Here is a 12,724-nt window from a genome sequence, read left to right as displayed (position 1 = left end):
CCTAAAGGGTTAACAAAGTTTGTAAAATCAGTTTTGAGTAACTTGAGGGGTGTAGTTTCTACAATGGGGTCATTTATGGGGGGTTTCCACTATGTAAGCCCCACAAAGTGACTTCAGACCTGAACTGGTCGTTAAAAAGTGGGTTTTGGCAATTTTCTTAAAAATTTTAAGAATTGCTTCTAAATTCTAAGCCTTCTAACGTCCTAAAAAAATAAAATGACATTTCCAAAATGATGCCAACATAAAGTATACATATGGGGAATGTTAAGTAATAAATATTTTATTAGGTATCACTTTCTGTTTTAGAAGCAGAGAAATTGAAATTTGGAAAATTGTGAATTTTTCTAAATTTTGGGTAAATTTTGGATTTTTTCATGAATAAAGGTGAAATATATTGACTCAAATTTATGACTGTCATGAAGTACAATATGTCACGAGAAAACAATCTCAAAATGGCTTGGATAAATAAAAGTGTTCCAAAGTTATTACCACATAACGTGACGCATGTCAGATTTGTAAATTTTGACCTGGACACTGGGGCATCAATGACCCTTGGTCATGAAAGGGTTAAAGATAATACAACCGGATCCGTTCATAACAGATGCAGATGGTTGTATTATCAGTAACGGAAGCTTTTTTGCTGAGCCCATCCAGTAAAAACGCTAGTGTGAAAGTAACCTTACCGTGCCGGGGCCGCTCTCTCTCACAGGGCTCTGCTGCTGCTAAAACAGGTACATCATGCAGGAGAAGCAGCAGAATAAGGCCTCATGCACACGACTGTTGTGTGTTTTGCGGTCCGCAAAACACGGATGGCGTCTGTGTGCGTTCCGCAATTTGCGGAACGGCATGGACAGCCATTAACCCCTTAAGGACTCAGCCCTATTTCACCTTAAAGACCCGGCCATTTTTTGCAAATCTTACCACTGTCAATATAAGTGGTGATAACTTTAAAACGCTTTGACTTATCCAGGCCGTTCTGAGATTGTTTTTTCGTCACATATTGTACTTCATGACACTGGTAAAATGAAGTAAAAAAAATGTATTTTTATTTATAAAAAAAATACCAAATTTACCAGAAATTTGTAAAAAATTGCAAATTTCCGAGTTTCAATTTCTCTACTTCTATAATACATAGTAATACCTCCAAAAATAGTTATTACTTTACATTCCCCATATGTCTACTTCATGTTTGGATCATTTTGGGAATGATATTTTATTTTTTGGGACAAGGCTTAGAATTTTAGAAGCAAATCTTGAAATTTTTCAGAAATTTTCAAAAACCCAATTTTTAGGGACCAGTTCAAGTCTGAAGTCACTTTGCGAGGCTTACATAATAGAAACCACCCAAAAATGACCCCATTCTATAAACTACACCCCTCAAGGCATTCAAAACTGATTTTACAAACTTTGTTAACCTTTTAGGTGTTCCACAAGAATTAATGGAAAATAGAGATACAATTTCAAAATTTAACTTTTTTGGCACATTTTCCATTTTAAGATTTTTTTTACTTTTACAAAGCAAGGGTTAACAGCCAAACGAAACTCAATATTTATGGCCCTGATTCTGTAGTTTAGACAGTTTTTTTGACACCATGTCCCATTTGAAGCCCCCCTGATGCACCCCTAGAGTAGAAACTCCATAAAAGTGACCCCATCTAATAAACTACACCCCTCAAGGTATTCAAAACAGATTTTACAAACGTCGTTAACCCTTTAGGTGTTCCACAAGAGTTATTGGCAAATGGAGATGAAATTTCAGAATTTCAATTTTTGGGCAAATTTTCCATTTTAATCCTTTTTTCCCAGTAACAAAGCAAGGGTAAACAGCCAAACAAAACTCAATATTTATGGCCCTGATTCTGTAGTTTACAGAAACACCCCATATGTGGTCGTAAACAGCTGTACGGGCACACGGCAGGGCGCAGAAGGAAAGGAATGCCATACGGTTTTTGGAAGGCAGATTTTGCTGGACTGGTTTTTTTGACATCATGTCCCATTTGAAGCCCCCTGATGCACCCCTAGAGTAGAAACTCCAAAAAAGTGGCCCCATTTTAAAAACTACGGGATAGGGTGGCAGTATTGTTGGTACTAGTTTAGGGTACATATGATTTTTGGTTGCTCTATATTACACTTTTTGTGAGGCAAAATAACAAGAAATAAGCTGTTTTGGCACAGTTTTTATTTTTTGTTATTTACAACATTCATCTGACAGGTTAGATCATGTGATATTTTTATAGACCAGGTTATCACGGATGCGGCGATACCTAATATGTATACTTTTTTTTATTTATGTTACACAATGATTTCTTTTTTGAAGCAAAAAAAAATCATGTTTTAGTGTTTCCATAGTCTGAGAGCCATAATTTTTTCAGTTTTTGGGTGATAACCTTGGGTAGGGTATGATTTTTGCGGGATGAGATGACGGTTTTATTGGCACTATTTTGGGGTGCGTGTGACTTTTTTATTGCTTGTTATTACACTTTTTGTGATGTAAGGTGACAAAAAATGGTTTATTTAGCACAGTTTTTATTTAAATTTTTTTATGGTGTTCATCTGAGGGGTTAGGTCATGTGATATTTTTATAGAGCCGGTCGATACGGATGCGGAGATACCTAATATGTATACTTTTTTTTTATTTATGTAAGTTTTACACAATAACAGCTTTTTTAAAACAAAAAAAATTATGTTTTAGTGTCTCCATATTCTGAGCCATAGTTTTTTTATTTTTTGTGCGATTGTCTCAGGTAGGGGCTCATGTTTTGCGGGATGAGGTGACGGTTAGATTGGTATTATTTTGGTGGGCAAACGCCTTTTTGATCGCTTGCTGTTGTACTTTTTGTGATGTAAGGTGACAAAAAAATTGTTTATTTAGCACAGTTTTTATTTTTTATTTTTTACGGTGTTCATCTGAGGGGTTAGGTCATGTGATATGTTTATAGAGCCAGTCGATACGGACGCGGTGATACCTAATATGTATACTTTTTTGTTTCCCCCTATTTCTTACCAATTTTTTTTACTTTATTTGGGGAAAATGACGTTTTTGTTTATTTTTACTTGAAACTTTTACATTTTGGGGGGAAAACTTTATTTTTCAACTTTTTTTTTCACTTAATTTTTTTTCCCACTTTTCGGAATTGAACTTTTGGGGGTCTAATCCTTTACAATGCATTCCAATACTTCTGTATTGGAATGCATTGGCTGTATGAGTAATACAGGGGGCTGGATCTCACAGGCTCGTCACCGGAAGGCAGCGCGATGCCCTCCTTAGGCATCGCGCTGCCTTCCATGCCATCGGGTCCTCCCTACAGCTGTAGCGCTGGCCGATCACCGCCGCAAGCACAGGTAAAAGCCGCAAACCGCAGGTCTGAATTGAATTGCGGTTTGCGGCGATCGCCGACACGGGGGGTCACGGGACTCCCCCGCGCATTTAGCCAAGGTGCCTGCTCAATGATTTGATCAGCGGTGATCGGTACAACACATGACGTACTTGTAGTATATTGCTGGTAGAAAAAAATTACCGACAGGGGAACTAAAATACCGGCTGGGTGGTAACCCTAGGCAGGGGACATCTGTCATGGCGGAGGTCATATGCTGTGACATGGCGCTGCACGGACTGTGTCGTAAACGGTGTCACATTCTAAAGAGAAGTGCTGGAGCGCTTCAGTCCGCTATTGTCGTTTGACCCCATGGTGTGACCAACCACATTTATGACTATCATGAAGTACAATGTGTCACGAGAAAACAATCTCAGAATGGCATGCAGGTGAGCGTGGGTTGGCACGGTGCGACCAGCTGCACGTGGGGTTGTACCCTAGGGCCATTTCACACAGAGTTTTGGTGCTGATTTTGGAGCGTTTCTGACCCCTATCTTAGGGCAGAGTCAGCGCTGAACCTCCCATTGAAATGAATAGAAAGCTAAAAAAAACAGCTCCATGTGTCCATGCATTTTTTGTGCAGATCTGCTTTAAAAAAAACAAACATCTGTATTACATCCGGATGCAATGCGTTATTCACTGAAGCCCCATTCACTTCTATGGTGCACTTCTCACGCGTGAAAAAAATTGCTCATGTACACAGACCCATTGAAATGAAAGGGTCAGGATTCAGTGCGGGTGCTACGCGTTTACTTGACACATCGTACCCGTGCAGAAAACTTGCTTGTGTAAAAAGGGGCCTTAGGCTTGCCGCACCTTCTGGTAGTGAGTAGGTGCCGCACCTGAGGGGTTAATTAATGGGGTTCGCAGGATCACTGTGCCCTGTCATTTTTGCCGCCCTAGGCAAGATAAAAATTGCCGCCCCCCCTTATCAGATGATCTGCCCATATTATGAAATCACATATGTTCCACCCCTTTCTCAGCATTTAAATTAAAAGAGAGTTATATGTTGCAATGAGGCTCCCTATTAAGAATGGTGGAGAATAACTACCATAACTTAAAGAGGACCTTTCACTAGAATAGAAAATCTAAACTAAGTATACAGACATGGAGAGCGGTGCCCAGGGATCCCCCTGCACTTACTGTTATCCCCGGGCGCCGCTCCGTTCTCCCGTTATAGCCTCCGGTATCTTCATAGTTGGGCTCCACCCAGGGGAACCTGCCAACATCTCCTTCTCCCAGGCTGTAGCGCTGGCCAATCGCAGCGCTCAGCTCATAGCCTGAGAGGTTTTTTTTCTCTCAGGCTATGAGCTGAGCGCTGTGATTGGCCAGCACTACAGCATGGGAGAAGGAGACGCCGGCAGGTTCAACTATGAAGATACCGGAGGCTATACCGGGAGAACGGAGCGGCGCCCAGGGATAATAGTAAGTAATAGTAAGCGCAGGGAGATCCCTGGGCGCCGCTCTACATGTCTGTATACTTAGTTTTGATTTTCTATTCTAGTGAAAGGTCCTCTTTAAGCCATAGCTAAAGAAACAAGCCTGGGGCGAAAAACTATAAGGTCCCCCCCATGGCACTTGATGACTTTTACAGAAGAAACTGTATATTGTGTGGCACAGTGTAGCGGTATACTGTATATTGTGGGGCACAGTGTAGCGGTATACTGTATATTGTGGGGCACAGTGTAGCGGTATACTGTATATTGTGGGGCACAGTGTAGAGGTATACTGTATATTGTGGGGCACAGTGTAGGCTATATGTGTATAACATAAACATATTCTACATGAAAACTTACAATTACTTGGCTTGGCCCTTGGGGATCTCGGACGCCACTTCCACACTTGGCCGGGGGCTCGGCGGAGCTGATATTGTGTTTTATCCTAATGAGAAAGATTTCATAATAAGGATTTGGAGAAGGGGCAGAGGGATAGCAGAGCAGGGGGAGGCTGGTGCTGCTACTAGGGGCTCATACCATGGGGGAGTAATGAAGCCCACCATAATGCCCCCCCCCCCGTAGAAATAATTCTCCTTATAATGTGACAGTGCAAAATATACCCCCTTGTAATGCCCCCAGTTGAGCTAATGTCCCCATAGTGCCCCCATAATGTGCCAGTATGAAATACCCCTATATAGTGCCCCCAGTAAATGCCCCCATAGTGCTCCTCTCCCCCCTCCTAGTGCCCCCCGTAATGTACCAGTATAAAATGCCCCATATATAGTGCCCCAGTAGATGCCCTCAGTGTCCCCATAATTTGTAAGTATAAAATACCCCCTATCAGTGCCCCCGTAGATGACCCCATAGTACTCCTCTCCCACCTTCCCCATAGTACCCACCATAATGTGTCCCAGTATAAAATGCCCCTATACAGAGCCCCCATATAAAATAGCCGTTCTTTGTGGCCTCAGTAGAGTCCCCATAGTGCCCACCAATAATGTGCCAGTAATAAGTGCCCCCAATAATGTGCCAGTAAAATGTGCCCTCATAGATGCCCCCCAATCATGTGTCAGTAATAAGAGCCCCCCCACCATCATGTGCCAGTAGCCAGAACCCCCCCTATATCATGTTCCAGTAGCCAGAGCCCCCCTATATCATGTGCCAGTAGCCAGAGCCCCCCCCAAAGTGGCCGGGATGGGAGCTGCTGTGCATGCGTGCCTCTGCACGCTCCCACTGTCCCAGCCATCAGAGAGGCCAAGGCTTTTTCCCGTTTTCCTTTTATCCAAGCACCACCACCACTGATGGATTGCAGGGCGGTCGTAACCATGGAAACGAGCAGTGTATAATGTGATGGAAAAGTGAATCCAGCCAGCCAGGGAGGCAATATGGACAATCCCAATACATTAGCGTGACATTTCAAATGTATTCCAATGGTGTCGCGATGCGACATACTGCGACAGCTGCAAAAATCCAGTCGCAAGCTGCAAAAATTCATTGCGACACCAATGAAATACCCTACATGAAATGTCGCGGGCATTTCTTGTCGCGCATAAATGTCGCCATGCATCTGTCACCTTTTTTGTCGCCTAAAGGATTTCTCCGCTGTCAGCGGCTTATAGGATGACATAAAAAAAAAGTCCATCCTCACCGTCTGTCTTCATATTACACACAGCACATTATATTAAAGCCTTTATAAATATAATATCATGCAAACTTTCCCGCCAAAAGACACGAATAACAATTTAGAATAAGAATTTCGGAAATTCAAACTTTTGGAAACTTGGGTGTTTTCTTTCCACAGACAGCAGGTGGCGCTGTTGCACTGGAGCCATAGCTATTGAGCGCGGCAATGAAAGAGGACTCTTGGGGATAGGATCACAGGGGACTGTCCCATCCTTTTCAGCAGTCCTTTACCAGGATAGGATGCTTTAAATAAGGCGTATCAAAATACTGCCCTATGAAAAGTATGTATGCAACGAAATTTTACGCCCAGGGGTGCACCTGGCCTTTCTGCTGCCTGAGGCACAAACGGAAACAGCACCCCTCCCCCCCACGCCAATTTCTTAACCTAACCCCTTTGCCACAATGAAAGCGCTCATTGCCCATGGCCCTTCCGTTGGTCCCCTCTTGCCCCTACTTGGTGCCGCCTGAGGCGATCGCGTCCCCTCACCCCTGATTACTCCTTATCCAATCAACCAGCTGTGTCTCCCAGTAACATACAGGAGCCCCAAACTGGAATATGTGTTTTTAGATGATGCACTGCAGTAAAAAAAAGAAAAAAGGGAAACTGAAGACATGAAATTTCTGGAGAATTGGAGTTTACGCACAGTGGGGATGTTTGTGTATGGAGGTCCTTAGTAATGATCACATCCTCTCATCCTAATCACCGGGTGGGGGGGGGGGGGGCGTATAAAGCCATGCGTCATCCATGATCATATCACTACTCCACATGTTTATTTCATTATTTCACACATTTTCCCGGAGCCCCGCGTGATGCAACGATGCGCAGTGAATATCTCTGTCCTCCATGCTGCCACTAATTTGACCTCTCCAAGCACAAGTACATTTTTCCGTATCCTTCTGCTATATCCACCTTGAAGGCCCCCCATCATATGAAGGAATCTATATAAAAAGCCGGGTCACTTTATTACTCATTTTGTGCTGATCCTCAGAGCTGCATTCATAATTCTGCTGGTTGTCAATAGAAACAGCATGTCATAAGACACTCCTTTAATTCAGTGGGACGGTTAGTTCTTTCAACATTAAAGGGGTTGTCTCATCTCAGATAATGGGGGCATCGTCGCTAGGATATGCCCCCATTGTCTTATAGATGGGAGTCACCGAGCCCCAAAAATGGTAGAGGGCACAATGCGCAGCTGCCCTCCATTTATTTTCTATGTGGCCGCCAAAAATAGGCTAGCACTGGCTCGGCTATTTCCGTGGGGCCCATAGAAGTGAAAGGGAGCGGTGGCCGGTCATGTACGGTGCGCTCCCACTCACTTCTATGGGGAGAGCGCTTGGTGATAGCCGGACCGCAGCCCTCCAGCCGCCACTTTGTGGGGCTCCGTCCCCGATATAGGTGCGGGTTCCAGCGGTGAGACCCGCACCTATAAGACAATGGGGGCATATCCTAGCGATCTGCCCCCATTGTCTGAGATGAGACAACCCCTTTAAAGGTATTAGATATTGATGACCTATTCTCCGGATAAGTCATCAGTATCATCATCGATGGGAGACAGCGCCATACACTGTGTAGTGCCCGTGCTGGGGTACTGCAGCTTCAGTACGACAGTGCCAAAATATACGAATTCTTCTGCTTCCGATCCATACAGAGTGGGGGCAGCCTGAAGCAGCTGGGTGTCAGACCCTCATCTATCTGATAACCTACCCTGAGGATAGACTGTCAACATCTGTAGCCCAGAGAACACCTTTAAGTTTACTCTACAGCTCATGATGTAAAGGCTATGCTATCAGGGCATCATAAATTGGGTCATCTAGTCCGGTCAGCAGGGGTGCACCTAGCCTTTCTGCTGTCTGAGGTGAAAACTGAAATGGCGCCCCCCCCCTCCCCCATGACAATTTCTTAACCTAACCCCTTTGCCACAATGAAAGCGCTCATTGCCCATGGCCCTTCCGCAGCCCCCCTCTTGCCCCTAGCTGGTGCTGCCTGAGGCGATCGCCTCACCTGGCCTCATTGGTGGTGCGCCCCTGCCGGTCAGTTTCCTTCTTCGTCTCCACAAGCAGTAAATTCCTCCTTATCTTGTCGCTGCATGCTCACTGATTAGTGTCAGAAGCAGTTGTATGGGCAGCAGAGGCGGATGGCAGGAGCAGACCAGTTGTGTCGGCCCCCTCATTGGTAGGCTGTTTTCATGGTATGCAGCAGTTTATTTCTCCAGCATTCCCCCACAGTGGTCTCCGCCATGGTCTGCTCTTGTCATGGAGGTCTGGTGTCCAGGGGTGGACTGGGAAAGTAAAATATCCGTGGATAAAAACTACAATAGCCTCATATATGGTAGGGGTGGGGTGTCAGGAGATGCTGGGACATAGAGACTTGCTGTCATCATTCCTGTCCAGCAGAGGGAGCCAGTTCCCAGCTAGCCTGCAGCACAGGAAGTGCCTGGAGGAGGAGAGGAGTGCAGTGCAGGAGATCCAAAGCAGGGTCCCTTACCAGAGCTCAGGGGTGCTGGGATGTGGCCACCCAAGTATAGCAGGGCTGCCCAGACAGGTACAGAGAGGCTGTGGCTGGCAGAGCATTGTGTGGCACTGAGGGAAGAGAGCAGCACGGACCAGTGCAAGGGAGCAGAGTGTGGAGCACATGTGATAGGTAAGCAAGGCCTCAGAAGTGCCCGGCCTCCACTGCAGCAAAGAGAGAGAGGGCCCACCTTGGAGAGATAGAGATCGAGCACCAGGAGGATCAGTAATCTGACAGATTTCTTACCTATCATTGGTGTGATAGCCATTTACACACACAGATCTTTTGTTATACACACCAACTATTGGTCTGATAGGACAGATATTGGTCAGGTAATCTGTTGGTGTAATACAGTCCTAAGTGCGGCCCCTGGGAGACTTTATAACGTTATAAACCACTTCTACAGAGACTGCAGTTACACCCTCTCTGCTGCTATCAACTCAGTTTCTTAAAGAGACAGCGTCCCTACTGAATATAAATTGACCTTTTTCTCAAGAACAATAGTTTGTTTCTATACTGCAAAATTATCAGTAAAGCCGTTCCAGTGTTCCAGTCTCCATCCACCTGCCTAGCTTACAGGGGAGTCCAACACAAGTCGGCGGGCTCAGCAATAAAATAGTGTTGCGCAAAATATAGCTCGAGAACAAAATGCTGCAATGCACCACAAAATACTACCCCAGATGAACTAAATACCACAATACAACACAAAATACTACCCAGAAGTTTCCCCTCTAATGTAGATGGTCTCTTTCTTCTTATTCTCCATTCAGCCCAGACCATCATGACGACATATGAGGACGGTAATACAGTTAAATTCAGGAGGGCACCTGCAGCTGCCGGCCTGGTACAAAGGTACCTGACCTTATTTAACACTGGGGGGCATCAGATCTTTATATACCTGGCTCAAAAGGAAGCCTCAAGAGTCAGGCAGCCCCCTGGTCATCGACCAACCAGGAATGTAGGGTCTATAGCCAGTCCGCCCATGCTGGTGCCAGAGGTTAGTGGCTGGCAGGACCAGTGCAGAGGCAGACAGCATTGGAGTGGTGAGGAGGGCCTTTGGACTCCCTGGCGTAGAGGTCCTGCCAGGACCTCTATAGTCATGCCACTCTAGAAATTCTATGGCTGCGTGAAGACCGTCAACAAGCAGGCTAGGGTCTTTTCATGACAGATGTATGTAACAGACTTTCAGTTGTATAAATATACCTTTATACTCCTCCTCTGTCCCCCGATCTCAGTAACACATTCATTGTAGGATTAGCCATCCATATTTTAAAGGGTTATTCTCATCTTCGACAATGGGGGCATATCACTAGGATATGCCCCCATTGTCTGATAGGTGCGGGTCCGACCTCTAGGACCGGCACCTATATCGAGAACGGAGCCCCGAAAGTGGTGGTGGGTGCACTGCACATTTATTTTCTATGGGGCCGCTCGGCTATTTCCATCGGGCCCATAGAAGTGAATGGGAGTGGTAGATGGTAATGTGCGGTGGACTCCCATTCACTTCTATGGGGGAGAGAGCTTGGTGGTGGCCGGACCAGAGTCCTCCAGCCTCCACTCTGTGGGGGTCCATTCCCGATCCGCACCTATAAGACAATGAGGGCATATCCTAGCAATATGCCCCCATTGTCTGAGACGACAAAACCCCTTTAATGGTCAATGAGTTGCTGTAGAAAATGAATCCAAAGAAAGATCTGTCGACAGCAGCCCCTATCCTGCTTGTTTATGGTTTCCAGGTAGAACAAATACTGTGCATAAATAGAAAGTTATGAACTTGGCTGCTGGGGTAGAACGTCACATGTTTATAAAGCACAAAGGTCATCAAGAAGGGATCTAAACATCATGGAGAGTGACACTGGACATAGGAATATCACAAAAAGTAATAAATAGATGTCGTACGTCACAGGAAATCACGGATGCGGCCATCTGTATAAACACCGTGACAGACGGAAAACATTACAGCGGATCTGTTCTATCAATGAGACCAATCATTAGACCATGAAGAACCACCGGGCTTTGCCCAGATGACACAATTCTCACATTTGGTCACTTGCAGGGTTCTCCAGGTTTGAGCAATGCTGACTCTAGTAGTAGATTATCCATACCACAGCATATCAGTATAACTACGGCTGATGTAAGCTAACTACAACTCCCAGGATGTCATCGGATTACTTAAAGAGGTATTCCGGTTTTAATGATTACATTTTTTTTTTTTAGAGGATAGGCAGATATATAATTTTCTAATATACATGTATTTAACCTTTATTATATCTGCAGGATAGCCTCTCTCTCTATAAAAAAAAAAAAAATAAAATTTCCGTCCTGTAAAGTGCACCCATAGGAGATCTAATTAGGACTAGAGATGGCATCATTCATGTGACCCTCAATTCTGTCATGTGACCTCTGGCATTCACTTAACTGTCCAGATATCTAACAGGTGAATAGCAGTTTATTGAGATTATATTTTTTTTTTTTACAGTTACCTTTATTAGCAACATGGCAACATCACCTAGAGACAAACAGCCATTTTACAAATCACCTAGAGACAGGCAGCCATGTTAACACACATACAGTGAGGTAGTTGTTTTAATAGCCACAAGGTTTTCACCATTACTCCTATGTAGTTATCCCATGGAAGCATCATGTGTGCTGACCCAGCACATGTATGTCATGGAACACTGTTGCTTACTGCATGTCAATGGGGTGTCACATGACTGATGCCATGTTTCAGTTAGGCCATGGATACATTAAACAGGGCTGATTATACCATTTTGCTGTGTAAATATGGGTCAACAACCTTATATGAGAAAGGTATGGAAGCAAGATTTTGAACACATGTATGTTTGAAAATTGATAATTTCATATTATATAAATAAAAGAAATAAAAACCGGAATACCCCTGTAATTATCTGATCTTTGCATCTGCAAAGGGCTGAGATCAGGATTTGTTTTTGTATCTGTCAGTGATCCTTTTTTTTTTTTTTTAACATTTTACTCATTTTTTTCAGTGTAAAAGAGAACAAGGATGGCATCCATGTTTTGTTTCAAGGACCTCTGGCTATGTCATGAACTTTTATGAGCATGTTTGGTTCCCATTGTTTTTCCATGTTATAAGGGAAAATAATACAATCTACACAACCTTGAACCCAAACCTGAACTTCTGTGAAGAAGTTCGGGTGTGGGTACCACATTCAGTTTTTTATCACACGCGTGTGCAAAACGCATTGCACCCGCGCGATCAAAACTGAACAACGGAACGCAATTGCAGTCAAAACTGACTGCAATTGTGTACCTACTCGCACGGGTTTGCTGCAATGCACCGGGACGCAGGGCCGATCCTACACGGGGTGCAGTGGGTGCCCCGCACCCCAGCGCTGTCACCCGAAAGGCGCCGAGCGAGCCGCCGGGACTTTTTTTTTTTTGACTTTTTTTTAATTTTATTTTATAATGCCCGCAGTGGCGTAGCTATAGGGGTCGCAGCGGTCGCAATTGCGACCGGGCCCCTGAGTCAGGGGGGCCCACAGGGCCCCCTCAAGCCAGGAGAACGCAGCCGCAGCTGAATAACTAAGATACGATTTACAGGGGGCGGAGCGGAGGCCGAGAGGAGAGGCCCTGTGTGACGCGCACTGTGCAGGGCAGCTGGGCAGGCGAAGTGAGGAGGAGGGGCCGGGGGAGCGGCTTCAATTGAGGTGCGACGCAGGACTTAGTCACGTACCTCACTG

Source organism: Bufo bufo, chromosome 1 (assembly GCF_905171765.1).
Source record: "Bufo bufo chromosome 1, aBufBuf1.1, whole genome shotgun sequence".
NCBI classification, from domain to species: domain Eukaryota; kingdom Metazoa; phylum Chordata; class Amphibia; order Anura; family Bufonidae; genus Bufo; species Bufo bufo.
The sequence above is the reverse complement of the archived record's forward strand: the minus strand, read 5'-3'. Positions refer to the sequence as shown.